Source organism: Pipistrellus kuhlii, unplaced genomic scaffold, assembly GCF_014108245.1.
Source record: "Pipistrellus kuhlii isolate mPipKuh1 unplaced genomic scaffold, mPipKuh1.p scaffold_m20_p_14, whole genome shotgun sequence".
Lineage (NCBI taxonomy): Eukaryota > Metazoa > Chordata > Mammalia > Chiroptera > Vespertilionidae > Pipistrellus > Pipistrellus kuhlii.
The window spans coordinates 44908014-44922444 of NW_023425449.1; the positions used below are offsets into that span (position 1 = coordinate 44908014).

The following is a 14431-nucleotide window of genomic DNA, read 5'->3' on the forward strand; positions in this document are numbered from 1 at the left end:
ATGTCAAACAATTGTATCTGTAAGGTAAAAAACAAAAACAAAATATCATAAAATATTATTTATAACTTTCACATTATATTTATTTAAGTAATAATTAAACATATATCTCAACTTAAATAATAAAAAACAAATATTTAAAAACTACCTATTATGCCATTTTAATGACCAATCATTTATTATAACCACTTTTTTATTCTAGCAAAGTTTCTTTTTTTGTCAACCAAAGCATTTACTTATGAAGCCTTTGTTTTTGTTTTCCCTGAATTTTCACAGCCTCATGTATAGTTCATGTCATTGTCCTTGACATTAGAAATTTATAATTTAAATGGATTTCTGTGATTTCAGAAGTCAGAATCTTAGGTTTCAAAAACTTTCAAGAAACTTACCTTGAAGAATCTGAAAAATATGGAGGATCTTCTAACTTTCCAATGGTGTCTGGAAGGTGACTTGAGAGCTACAGGATAAAATGGAAAATAAAAATTTGAAATTGATTATTTATGGAATGCTTTATCTTTTTCTTATTAAGTACATTTTCTTTTATTTCTATAATTTATCAGGTATGTGTATTATGTGCATGTAGTCAAAATTCTTAACATTAAGCAATATATATGTCTTTGGAAGAAAAAAGTATAAAGCAAAATCTTTGTATTCAATGAACTTTAGTTGCATTCCACAAGTAAACACTTCTAAGCCATTAATAACAATTTTTTTTTCATATCACATAAATAAAGGTTTATGCAGTTGTGTGCTTTTCCCAAGTAATTTTAATTTTAATCCAATATCAGGAATTAAACAAACCTTCTAAAGTCCTGCTGTGTGTATTTATTCTACATTTTCTGGTTAAAAGTAACTTTGTAGTTTTCCAGATTATGAGGTATTAAGTTGTAATTAAAAGGACCATATCTTTATAAGCCACTGTTAAGAGAACCACTGCCTGTCTCTAATAACAATGAGGCAGTGATGTGCTTTCAGCTTAATATAAGTACAGAGGACAACAATACCTGTTTCATCAACATTTCCAATTTTAAAAGTATATCACTCAATATGCATTATCAAATATACATGCCCTGCAAAATGCCAACAATGTCACTGAAACTTGATATTTTATTCTTATAGCTTCACCTGACATTTCAAATATGCAGCACAAACTGGTCTGCAAGTCTTTATTCATGTTACAGGAACCTAAATAGTAAAGTTCATTCTGTATAATAAAAGCCTAATATGCTATGTTTCTGGTCATCTGGTCATCTGTTCAATCAATCAAAGTGTAATATGCTAATGATATGCTAAGGCCACTCAACTGCTCGCTATTATGTGCACTGACCACCAGAGGCAGATACTTCAACCAATAGGTTAGCTTGGTGCTGGGGTCCTGCTGATCAGGACTGAGCTAGAATGGCTGGCCATGCCCTGGAGCCCTTCTGCGATCCCTCTCCAGATGGCCAACTTCCTATGTCCCTCCCCAGTCCAGATCATGCACCAGCGGGGTCCCTTGGCTTGGCCTGCACCCTCTCACAATCCAGGACCCCTGGGGGATGTCAGAGAGGTGTTTCAACCTGAGCCTCCACAGGCCAGGCCGAGGAACCCCACTGTGCACAGATTCATGCACTGGGCCTCTAGTTTAATTATAAGAAACACTGTATAAATCCTTCTGAGCACAAACAACACTACGCCTGGTTTTATAATTTGAAAAGAGAAGATATAGTAAAACTTGCTTATATTGAAATTGAGCACACCAAAATTTAATATATAATGAAATAATTTAAATATTTGAGTTTGTGAACTTTAATCTGACCGATAATCAATAAAGTAACTTCCAAATGCCCTTAATGCTTTCAATATTGAACTGAGTGGGGAAAATGTTCCCAACACACAGGGATGTTTCTATATCTTCACATTTTTTGCTGATTTCTCAACTATCCCAAGCTCTCTGAATGTACTGTTTTCATAAGCTAAAAGTTGAGTGACACATACACAAATGAAAGGAAGTCATAGCTTTTCATTGAAATATTTTTGTGATGCATACCTTGTCTACTCTTTTCTGAGCTGTCACTTTAATCCTTACTCTTACCAAAGCATTACTGATCTACCCAATACAGGATGCCTTGGTTAGTTTAAAGCATTGCACAGCCACCAAAAATGCTGAGCAGGTAAAAAATCAATGAAAGGAAGCCAACAGGCTCTCACCCTGCCAAGAGCATGAGTGATCAATAGTGAGAGAATTCAAGGAGGTGAAAGCAAAATCCATCAATAAGGACCCTTAGCTTCTCTAATTTCTTTCTCTGTTTTATTCCGCAGTGACATCACCCACAGTTTCCTCAGACCCTTAAACCGTAGTCTCTTTGTATGCTGGTGAATTAAGCTATGGCTCTGTCATGAACATTTACCTGCACATCAGCAGAATAACATCATGTGGCAGGAGGCCCCCAAATATATTTATCAGAAATAAATTAGCAACAGCTTAAAAACGAAAGATATCCTATTGAAAAATACCACAAGCATGGATTATCAGATCATACCATAACAAAAGTAGGAAAAATTAGAAATTATAAAAAAAAAAAATGAAACAGTATATCGTTTTCATTTTGTGGCTAATATCCCAATTTGTTCATAAGTCCTCAATAGAGAAAACTACATATGAAATATGCATTTGTATTTTGTTTAAAATACATAAAAAATTGACCATTTGGGGGAAACAAAAGCTCATGGAAAAGTGAAGTAACAGTTGTACTCTAAACCTCCTGGTAGCTGAAGCAATGATCACAATATGAGAATCCCAAGAACCACTGCGTTTCAGAGACTGCAAGCATCGCCTTGGTTCCTGATAATAATTTCCTCGTTACCATCCCTATAGTTCTTATTTTAAACCCTATGTGATGTGAGAGATGATATATCCTCTGAAATATCACTGCAACAAATAAAATCACACTTTTTAGCTTTTATATGAATTCTGAAATACATGAGCTCAAAATAATCCAAACACTTGTTTGTTTTGACTACTAGACTGCAAATAAAGCCGTTGTTTAGAATCAGAATCGCTGTATTAGCTTAACTGAACACATAAATATCGCCTCCGTCTTAGTCGTGTAACAAGTCCTTTTCCCTTCCTCGTATGCCTTGTCCTCTCCTCCCACTTGGGTTTCTCCTGAATCAGTGCTTCCGCAAGAGCTGTTCTTTTGGATCTCAAATAAACACTGGTATGCCTCTTACATTTATATTATACGTACACATATGTACGAATGTATATATTTTGGATGATATTGATTACTATGACTACAAGTGGAAAGAATACACTTCATCCAAGGACAAGCTCTGCCAATGACGGATAAATCTTTGCAGGACTCGGACTCGGTATGGGTTGGTGCCTAGAATATGGAGGAATGGAATAAAGAGAAATGTGTGTGGGTTGAATGCCTCTCAACTTGCTCTCACTGCTTTCGGCATTTCCTGTCATATTGTATTCTTTCTCCATTTTACATCCGTCACACGTGAAATCAAGACCTTATTAAATTCTCATGTCAATCCTCAGAAATCAGAACATTGGTAGCTCTTAATAGAGGCTCATAAATATCTGTGGATTACTTAATCAATGATTTCTCTCATGAGGGTAAAACCAGATAATACAAGCATGGAAAATTCATGACAAAAATACATTAGGAATACAGTGAACAAAAACGTTTCCTTTTTTATTCCCCAACTAATTATATGGTGAGGATCTCAAAGTATTTTAAAGTACTTATAAATTATTAGGAAATGCTATCTTTAATTTTTAAAAAGTAAACACAAACCTGGTTTGCATTAAGAAGATCTTTTAAAATAATTAAAAATATTTTAGGAGCAGATACCAGGAGTGAAAGGAAACTTAATCACATTTGGGAAGGACATGGCCACAATAGTGATATAAGCACAGAATTAGGTCAGTACTGGATCTTTTGTATAATTGTTGCCAAAGAAAATTGAAAAATAAACTTCCACAACTTCTTTAGTTGGAACTGGCTTTATAATATATCTTCATATTATTGCAAAACTATGTTGCCTTAATGGCTTAATTGTGAATACTATCATTCATCATTTACAGCTTTCTGAGCTGCAACATGAGAGAAATCAATGCATATGAAAAAGGAGAACCATAAAAAATGCAGTGAACACAAGCAATTAAAAACACGGTGATAGATTACCTTGTTCTCACCTCATCTTATCTTAGACCTATAAATAAGCATGGTAGTGAATAGTTTTTTTCTTTGCATTTTTGTCCAAGTAAAATAAAGTAAGAAGTTCACACCATATTTTAGGTGGTTCCTGGCTTACTTTTGGACATATTTGAATAAGATTAACTATTTACCTTTCACATTGTGGCTCCTTTGAACTTGTTAGTTCATTTGCAATAACCTTGAATATGCTTGTGTATACAGAGAATTAGAACCTGAACAGAAATCAATAGGCCACTTGAGAAATTAAAGTAGGCAGGGAGTATGTTTGAATTTAATACGAATTGAAAATGAATTTGGCTATGGATTTTTCCTGACAAGGAGTCTCCATGAGAACAGGAATGGTAATCAGTTTTGTTTACCACTGCATTCCCAGTGCCAGCACCAAATGTGGCATTTCAGGAACTCAGTAGATATACACTGAATTAGTTTTGAGAGCTGTCAGCACAATGAAGACTCTAGATCACCTACAGGCCGGGAAAGTTGTCTCTGAGCAACCTTCTGGTACAAATAGAAGAGAATGCATTAGATATTTTTTACAAAATATCTGCTCTATGTGGAGTTTTATAATGTAGAGAATAAATGCACTCACTCTGTGCTATGAAATGGAGCACTTTATTTGTAAGTCACTGGAAAATCAAAAAATGTAATGTGAAGAAAAAAAACAGAATATGTTATGGAACAATACAATAGACTTCTATCATCACTTGACTTATATCCTCCACTCACTTTCATTCCTCAACCTCTTGGCCCTTCTTGACTCATTCACAGACTTGTCAAATTTTACACCTTGAAAATGCCTTCCTTCAGAGGGCTGCATATACTTCCCAATGTTATTGAGTTTCTCTTGCCATCTCTACTTCAGCTGGCTTGTCACCATTGGGTTATTTTCATAAGTCAGGGTATTCATCATGTCCTCTCCCTAATAACACCTCTTCTGAGCACCCTATTGCATTTTTATAACATTTTTCATTTCTACTACCATTAGATAATTATCTAATTCTATTATATATTAATTTTCCAGATGGCTGTCACTATACCTTAACTGTAGCTTCTTAAACAGGAGCCACTGTTTGTTAGATGTTTTATGGACCCCACAAGACTTATTAATGTACTTATCACTTATTGAAGAATTGCTGTTCCATTATTATCTTGCCAAAAATAGTAAAATGGGTAATGTTATAATTCATTTGTTTATAACATTCAAAACTAAGCTATTTGAAAATTTCCTGAGATAATCTGGATTAACTTTATTTCTCAGAGTGAAGAAAAAGAGAACACATTTCTCTGGGCCATAATGATTTCAGAGGGAGGGGGTTTAAAAATACCCTATGTAATGAAACCCTAATATGCAAATAGACTGAATGGTGCAATGACTGGTCACTATGACATGCACTGACCACCAGGGGGCAGACTCTCAATGCAGGAGCTGCCCTCTGGTGGTCAGTGCGCTCCCACAGGAAGAGTGCTGCTCAGCCAGAAGCCGGGCTCATGGCTGGTGAACCCAGCTGAGGTGGTGAGAGCTTCTCCCACCTCCTAAGGACCTCTGGGGGGAACAGGCCTAAGCCAGCAGGTGGACATCCCCCAAGGGATCCCAAATTGGAGAGAGTGCAGGCAGGGCTGAGGGACACCCCTCTCCCTTTCATGCACTGGGCCACTAGTACATACAGAATTATCTATGACTTAATTATCTTATCTATATATTATCTTAACCATTGTCTTATATGTTATCTTCAAAATTGACTGTAATCTTTCTAGCAAAATTATTAGACTGTTTTCTACCAATGAGTGCCCAAATTATCCAATTTATACTCATGATTATTCACAACAAGCCACTTCTTGGTCCTTTTCCTCTCATCTAAGTTGCTTGGTTGTTCTTAATGACCACCATATGTGTTCCATGTCCCGGAACTGCAGTCACTTGTTGGAATCATGGATGTGTCCTTGCAGCTGAGTTGCGTAGAGATGACATCTTCTCACCTACTCTCTCCACCTTTTTCAAATTCCTCCACCTCCCCAACCCCTCCTCCACCGCCATTTGTAGTCCACATACAGACATCTCTGGCTTCAGATCTTTAATTAAATTCCCCCCAGAAAGTTGTCAAAAATGCAGTCCTGAGTTCTTCCAAGATGATTTTGGTGTGGGTATTCCACGGTTTATACAAAACAAATCTAAATTAAAAAAGCAATAACAACTTAGCATAACTGGACTTATTAATTGACTTATAACATGTCATTAAAAACTTACCTTTCTCTAGTCTAGTCAACCCAGAATCACATTATATCATGCTGTGGTGTTCATCTCGTGTTCTGTTAATGAAACTGCATGATCATTTACTTATATTCTAAGAAAACATAATTGTTGAACATGTCACTAAACAAATGCAAAAGTAAAATTTTTAAAAATTGGTGATATTAAGACTTTTAAAACTCTATGCGTTTGAACTTGATTACTTTAGTGTCAACAAAAATATAATTTTTTTTTTGCTTTGTATTAATCATGTTTCTAGAAAATTTCAAAAGAAATATACAACTAAAAACTTTGAGGAATTCTTTGAGCACATTCTGTGGTAAAATAGCTCTTCTTTCTAACATTACTTTATAGCATTACTCAGGGTTAATAGGTATATTTTAAAGGTACTTTAATTGTGGTAGTTTATAATAATTTAAGGAGATAGAGCATCTTATTAAACATTGACACAGTTATTAACCAGAATCAAATATTAAAAAAAAAACAACACAATGCATTGATTACTTCACCAAGATTAAGGAACATGCAGCTACATAAAATATAATTAAAACTTGGTAGAGTTATTGATAGCAGCTAAAATTTGTTCTATTTTTCACTATGAATCATTAGATCTTATATTTTACATTCCTCATATCCCAATAGCTACATTTTTAGAAAAGCCAATACTTAGTATTTGTTGCTTAAGGAAGTCATTAAAGAGAACTTTGTCTGTCTTAATTTAGAAAAACTGCTTATTCTAACCAACACTGTTCAACAACCTGATAAGCATTCTTACTCTCAATATACTTAAAATATTAATTGAGCATTCTACACATACCAAAAAGCAAGTGTTCACCCTAAAACATGCACTTTAGATAGACTCTTCTAGAGATTTCTCTAGAGTTAGCTTGCTTCAGAGTATTACCCAACTTCAGAGGTTGTTTCCATTGTCTATTTTTTTCTTTGGCCACATTATCTTGTTTCTAAACCTCTTAAAGTTTTGGGGTAAAATGGGATATTTAAATGTTTTATTTATCGATTGATTGAAGAGAAAGAGAGAAGAAGGGAGAGAGAGAAGCCCTGATTTTGTTTCATTTCTTTATGCATTCCTTGTATGTGCCCTGATCCCATGGCAGGAAATCAAACCAGAAACCTTGAAATACCAGGAAGATGTTCCAACCAACTGAGCCACCTGGAAAGGGCAAAATAAAAATAATACATATATTATTATTATTATTATTATATCATAACATAATTTGAAGGTTTTGTCTGGAAATAATACCCAACCCCTGGAATTTGCTTTTTCTGTTAGTGTTGCTTATTATTGGTTCAGTGACTCCATTGAACTAATTCTGTACATTTTATGGTGAGTAGCCTCCAAAGTCTCTGCTCAGTTAGCTCAGTGATTTTAATTAGCATCAGGAGATGCTGTAAAAGTGAGTATGCGAACACAGTCTTCATACAACTTCAATCATTCTGCATCCAATTTTAATTGGGTAGATATTTAATGGATCGATAACTGGGTAGATATTGCCTTAAATGCCCCCATACAATGTCTTCACCTTTTGCCAGGAGGCCTTGGTGGATGCAACTCCAATGGCTCAGCCTTCATTTCCATTGGGCACAGAGCCTGAGTATCAGCCTTTCAGGATCTTTCTGGTCATGCACACAGCCCTGCCCATGAGCACAGCTGGCTAGATCTTCAAGAACATGCTGGAGCCTGTCAAGCTCCATATGGACATTTTTCTCCTCATATTTTCCTTTTCAGGTATTGGCCGTCCTTGTGTTTGCTCCAGCGCTGTCACTACAAAGCCCTAGGAAGGTCTTTCCTTGGTGAAAAGATTTGATCAGGCAAGAATCAAGACCAGCCTTGTGAGTAGAGATTTTCATGGGAGTCATCAGACAGATCAAATTGTGACAAATTTCCAGGAATGGAACATTTTGTGTTGTTCCAAATCTACCTGGCCGCTCCTGAGATAGCTGGCTGCCGTTGTTCCCTGGGACTTTGGAGCTGATTAAGGGTAAGGCATTAAACATCTCAAGCTCACTGTTCTACTGAATGAATTTTGAATGAACTCTCTTCCACTTTCTGCAAGCCCTTGGTTAATATACAGAGTTCTGAAAATGTTGATTTTTAAAAGCTTTCTCTTGTCTTTTGTGTTTGTTTTGTTGATTGGCTGGTTTTTGTTTGTCGTTAATTTTCACAAAAGGAGAATATATACATATATGGATATGTATGTTTGAGGCCCAGTGCATACATTTGCGCATGGGTGGAGTCCAACCAGCCTGGCCAAGGGGAGAGGACATGGGCAGTTGGCCAGCCTGCTTGCTGGTCGAACTCCTGGTAGAGGAGACAATTTGCTTATTGGCCTTTATTATACAGGATATCCACTGAGTGGCCAGATTATTATGCATTCAGAGCTCATAATAATCTGGCCACTCAGTGTGTGTGTGTGTGTGTGTGTGTGTTTTGAGAGAGAGAGTGGATGGGAGAGAGGGAGGGAGTGAAGGAAATATTGATGTGGGAAAGACATTTTGACTTTGTTTGGTTGCTACCCACTCACAGCCCCAACTGAGCTGGGGATGAACCTGCAACCCACGTACATGCCCCTGACTGGGAATTGAACCACCATCTTTAGGTGGGCAGTCTGACGCTCTTACCACTGAGCAACACCAGCGAGGGCTTTTCAGTATCTTTCTTATTTTATAGGAGATAGGATTTTAGGAGGTCGTTTCTACTTCATGTAGAAGTGCTTCTGTATTTATTATTCTTTCTGACTGCTGAGCTTTATCTTTACTGAACAGTAACAGGAGCTACAGGAGCAGATTTTAATTAGCATGAGGAGACCCTGAAGACCTTAGTATGCAGAACGTTGTCTTCATCCAACTTCAATCATTCTGCCTCCAACTTTAATTCGTGAGCAAAATAGTAAAAAGTATGGGCACCAGACATTGAGCTAAGTCTGGTGTGAAGCTATGATACTGAAGAAAAAGAAAAGTTCATGGAGCTACAGGAAAGATCTTATCAAATACTTTTTTTTTCAGACATAAATGGTTAATTGATAATTGTTCAAAGAGGCCAAAAGTACTCTGAACATTCACTCCAATCTCATTTTCTTCTTATAATGTGCTCTTTGGCCAAAGTCTATGATCCTGAGAAGCTAATGTCCTGCACTGATTCTGGTTCTGTTTGCTGGCTCTCTGGTGGGCTGCCCTTATTCCTGCCTCTTCCACCCAATAGAACAGCACATGGCAGCCACTTCCTCTTCCCCACTCTTCTAATTCATAACCTCTTTAAAATACACTCTCTCCCTTTGGTGAGGAAGAGAAGTAGCCAGACTCATGTACTGACTCTGCAACTTTAACAGTTAATGCTTCAACTGATGACCAAGGCCAAGAAAGAAAGCCAAACATCGGTAAAAGAGCTGCTATCTCAACTCACATAGGAGAGGGATGCACTAGGACTCTAGAGGAGATGTCTCATTTGACTACCACAGCTGTATGCATTGCTTTAAATTTCCCCAGGCTGCAGCCGAGGCACTGAAACTCAAGATTTTTCTGCTAATAAAAAAGAGAAGAAAAACCAAACCATGTTGCATGAATCTATGCGATGATCTTACCCAGGGATTCCCAGAACACCAGCTCCTCTCCACCAGCCACATAACCCTCTACTCACCCACGAGGAAGGGGACATTTAACAGGTTGAATTTTTAAGCAGCTGGTTTCCACAATCAGTAATACAAGTATCAGCAGGTTGCATTGCCTTCCATTGGCATTCTTTTCTTTCATACAGTATATTGCCGGGAGAGTGTAATGCCGGAACACTGAGGGAAGCTGAGTCTCCTTGATTTCTGAAAGACACCTTCTATTTTCCAATTGTTTCCTGACACCTGTGGTTCTGAACATTTCTCTAGGAACCCTGGATAGAATCGTTACTGTCGTTTCAGAGCATTGTGGGAAGCAGTTGTCCCCCATCATACTTCTCGGCTGTGTCTAAACTAAACCCAGGTACATTTCCTCCAACTAAGACATCCTATCACTGGTGATTGGTGCAACACAGATGGAATATGAGCCCTTGGTTATCCATATTTACCAAAAATAGTATAGACACAAAATGTGCATATATGATTTATTTTTACATATTTATTTTAATAATTATGTATGTTATAATATAAAATATATATTTGTTTTATATTCACATGCTTTTATTTTGTATTTCTATTTTGGTTATTAAAGTTAAAGTTACATACATTTATTAGAAAATGAAAAAGTGAAAATGGAATTGCTGCATTTCACATTTGAGTTGCTTCACAAAAGCAGGTATCAGCTTCAGAAGGAGCTTTGTCACTATAGGAACAAGAGGGCAGACAGTTCTGCGAAGCTGGTTTCATTGTACATTCTAAGAGGTCATGTTTCCTTTCAAACCAACAAAAAGAAGTCAGCACATTTAAGTAGCTTCCCTTTTTAATCCTCCAATTCAGCCATTTTAGGCCTATTCGCATATTTAAATGTAAATTGCATGTTATTTGTATGGTGGTCTCCTAACATGTGGTAGGCAAACTGCGGCTTGTGAACCACATGCGGTTCTTTGGCCCCTTGAGTGTGGCTCCTCCACAAATTACTACTGCCTGGGCGGGTCTATTTTGAAGAAGTCGCATTAGAAGTTTAAGTTTAAAAAATTGGCTCTCAAAAGAAATTTCAGTCGTTGTACTGTTGATATTTGGCTCTGTTGACTAATGAGTTTGCTGACTGCTGTCCTAACACAAAGGGACAGTTTAGGATTTGGACCACATTAAATGCAACTCCAGGCCAATGTTAACTTCTATTCTTTTAACTAAGCTTTCCCCTTACCTTTGGCTTCATTTCTAGATATCAACCATCCTGACATCCCCCCAGCTCCCTGCTCACAATCTCTCTGTCTATGGGCTCCTGTCCAACTCCTCCGATTGTCTGATTTCTTTCCTAACTTTGATATGCCAGCTCTAGATTTCAGCTGTGGAATCACTCAGTTTTGTGTTGTTGGGACTGTTATCTGTCCTTAATCTCTTGTACATCAGCAGGCCTCACTTTTTCTTCAGAGTGATGTTTCATTGCATCATTATACTGAAATATGAGCATTCTCTGGGGCATAAAAGTTGGGGTTATTTGTAGTTTGAATATATTATGAATAAAGCTGCTAATATAGTCTTTTAGATTTTTTTCCTGTGGACAGGTGCTCGCATTCTATTATTATTTTTATTTTTCAAAATATATTTTTACTAGAGGCCTGATGCACAAAATTCATGCAAGAGCAGGCCTTCTTTCCTCAGGCTGCCGGCACTCACTTCCCTCTGGCACTTGGGACCAGTGCTTCCCTCTCAGCCCTGGCTTTGTCTGGAAGGTCATCCGGAAGGATGTCCAGTCTAATTAGCATATTATACTTTTATTATTATAGATTGAATTCAGAGAGGAAGAGAAAGGGATAGAGAGATAGAAACATCAGTGATGAGAGAGAATAATTGATTGGCTGCCTCTTGCACACCCCACATTGGATGGACACAGTTCACACAAGCATGTGCCCCAACTGGGAATCCAACCATGGCCTTCTGTTCGAGATTCAACCAGCGATCCATATCAGTGAGCCAACATGTTAGAACTACACTCATGAGTAAAATGTCTGGGTTACAGGGTAGGTGTATATTTAGTTTTAGGTAAAATCTGTCAAATTTCTAGTTGCACCTATTCCATCTCACCAGTGACGTATGAGTTCTGCTGCAAAACATCCTCACCAACACCTAGTGATGTTAAGCTTCCTATGATTTTTCCAAGTTAGTAAATAAGTGGAGGTATATAATTGTGGTTTAATTTGTATTTTATTAATGTAAAATAATGTTGAGCACTTTGAAAAATAAATCTTTATTGTTGAAAGTATTACATAGGTTTTCCAATTTTTTCCAATTGACCCCTTTTAGCATGCCCCCATCCTCCACCCAGGCCTTCACCATCCTATTGCCTGTCTCCATATATGCATACACATTCTTTGGCTAATTTCTTTCCACCCTCACCTTCCCTCCCAGATTCATCAGTCTGTTCCATGCTTCTATGTCTCTGGATATGTTTTATACAACAGTTTATTTTGTACGTTAGTTTCCACATATGAGTGAGATGATATGATACTTTTTCTATGCCTGGCCTATTTCACTTCAAATAATATTCTCCAGATTGCTCCATGCTGTCTCAAAAGGTAAGAGATCCTTGTTTTTATTGCGGTATGGTATTCCTTGGTATAACTGTACCACGGCATTTTTATTCACTCATCTACTGATGGGCATTTGGGCTATTTCCAGATCTAAGCTATTAGACATTGTGCTGCTACAAAGGGTTCATATGTTCTTTCTGATTGGTGTTTCTAGTTTCTTAGGATATATTCCTAGAAGTAGGATGACTGAGTCAAATGACATTTCTATATTTAATTTTTTGAGGAAACTCCATACTGTTTTCTAAGTGGCTGCAGCAGTCTGCATTCCCACCAGCAGTGTACTTGGGTTCCTTTTTCTGACATCCTGGCCAGCACTCGTCATTTGTTGGTTTGTTGATGGTAGCCATACTGACAGGTGCGAGGGGATACCTCACTGTGGTTTTCATTGGCATCTCTCAGATGATCAGTAACTTTGAGCATATTTTCATATGTTTCTTGGCCATCTTGTATGTCCAATTTAAAGAAGTATCTATTTAGGTCATCAGCCCATTTTTAATTGGGTTGTCTTCCTTTGGTTAAGTTGTATGAGTTCCTTATATATTTTGGTTACTAATCCTTTATCAGATTTGTGTTCCCCTATATAGTGGGCTTCATTTTCATATTATTGATGGTTTCATTTGCTGTGCAGAAGCTTTATTTTGATCTAGTCCCATGCTTTGTATTTTCTCCTTAGTTTCCTTTGTCCTATGAGATGTATCCTCTCAGTGCCATTTTAATCTATTAACATTCCACAGCTCATAACTCTGTATGCTTGGGCTGGATGCCTTTGGAAAGGACCAAGATATGCACCAAGGTATGCTTTTTCCTAGCCTTGTGCCCTGAATTAGATCAGACAAAGATTTTTGGTTTCTAGAGATCTCCTTTGCCTTCAGGCTTATTATTACTAGCTTTGACTAGTCTCAGACTATCAACCACAGGGTGGGGAGTGACATCTTCCAACAGGGCGTTTCAATTGCCTTCTCTTCAGGCAAAAACCACCTGGATAGCAAATGCTCACAGGGGAAAGATGTCCTGTGCTATGGGAGGCCATGACTCAGCACAGGAATCTGGGTTGGCTGCCTTCTGAACTCCAGCCTCAGAGCCCCCAAGCCTGGAATCTCCTCACACAGCTCCCTTTATCTGAGCCTAAGGTGAGTAAATGCATGCCAAATTATCTGTAATGATCCTTTAAGAGGTTGCCTGCATTTTCAGCTGCCTCTTGCTGGCAGACAGCAACCCTAATATTTTCATAGCCAGATGTTATATGAGCACCTTTCTCACTTCTGGTGCTCTGAGCTAGGGAGCCCAGCTAGGGGTTTATACCTCATATTGCTCAGTGGAAACCTCCCATATCTGTGGTATCCCTGCCAGTCCTTTTGCACCTCTGCACTTCCTACCAGCTTCTATGAGATTTCCACTTTCCATCCTAGCATATTGGGGCTCCTCCAGCTAGTCCTCAGTTGATTATTCAGGGTGGTTCTTCTGTATTTTAGTTGTATTTCCAGTTTAATCCTGGGACAGAGTCAGTGTAGCCTCCACTTAAACCATCAATATTTTGGAAGATCCACTGCTTTTTTATGTAATCATTTATCATTCATATATCTTCCCTTGTTTAGTGCATTTTGCCCATGTATTTTGTTTTGGAGGAGATTTATTGTGTTTATATCTTATAAACTCTGGATATATATTATTTTATGGGTCTGTATGTTATAAATATTTCCTTTGGCTTATATATTCATTTTATAAATGGTACCTTTTGAAGAGCAGAAGTGTTTG

The 14431-nt window shown here is 37.5% G+C and overlaps 1 pseudogene; it reads right to left on the minus strand.

The window, feature by feature from the left end:
• The window catches only part of LOC118718590, a 42404-nt pseudogene that overhangs the window by 14293 nt on the left and 13680 nt on the right, over positions 1-14431 (minus strand).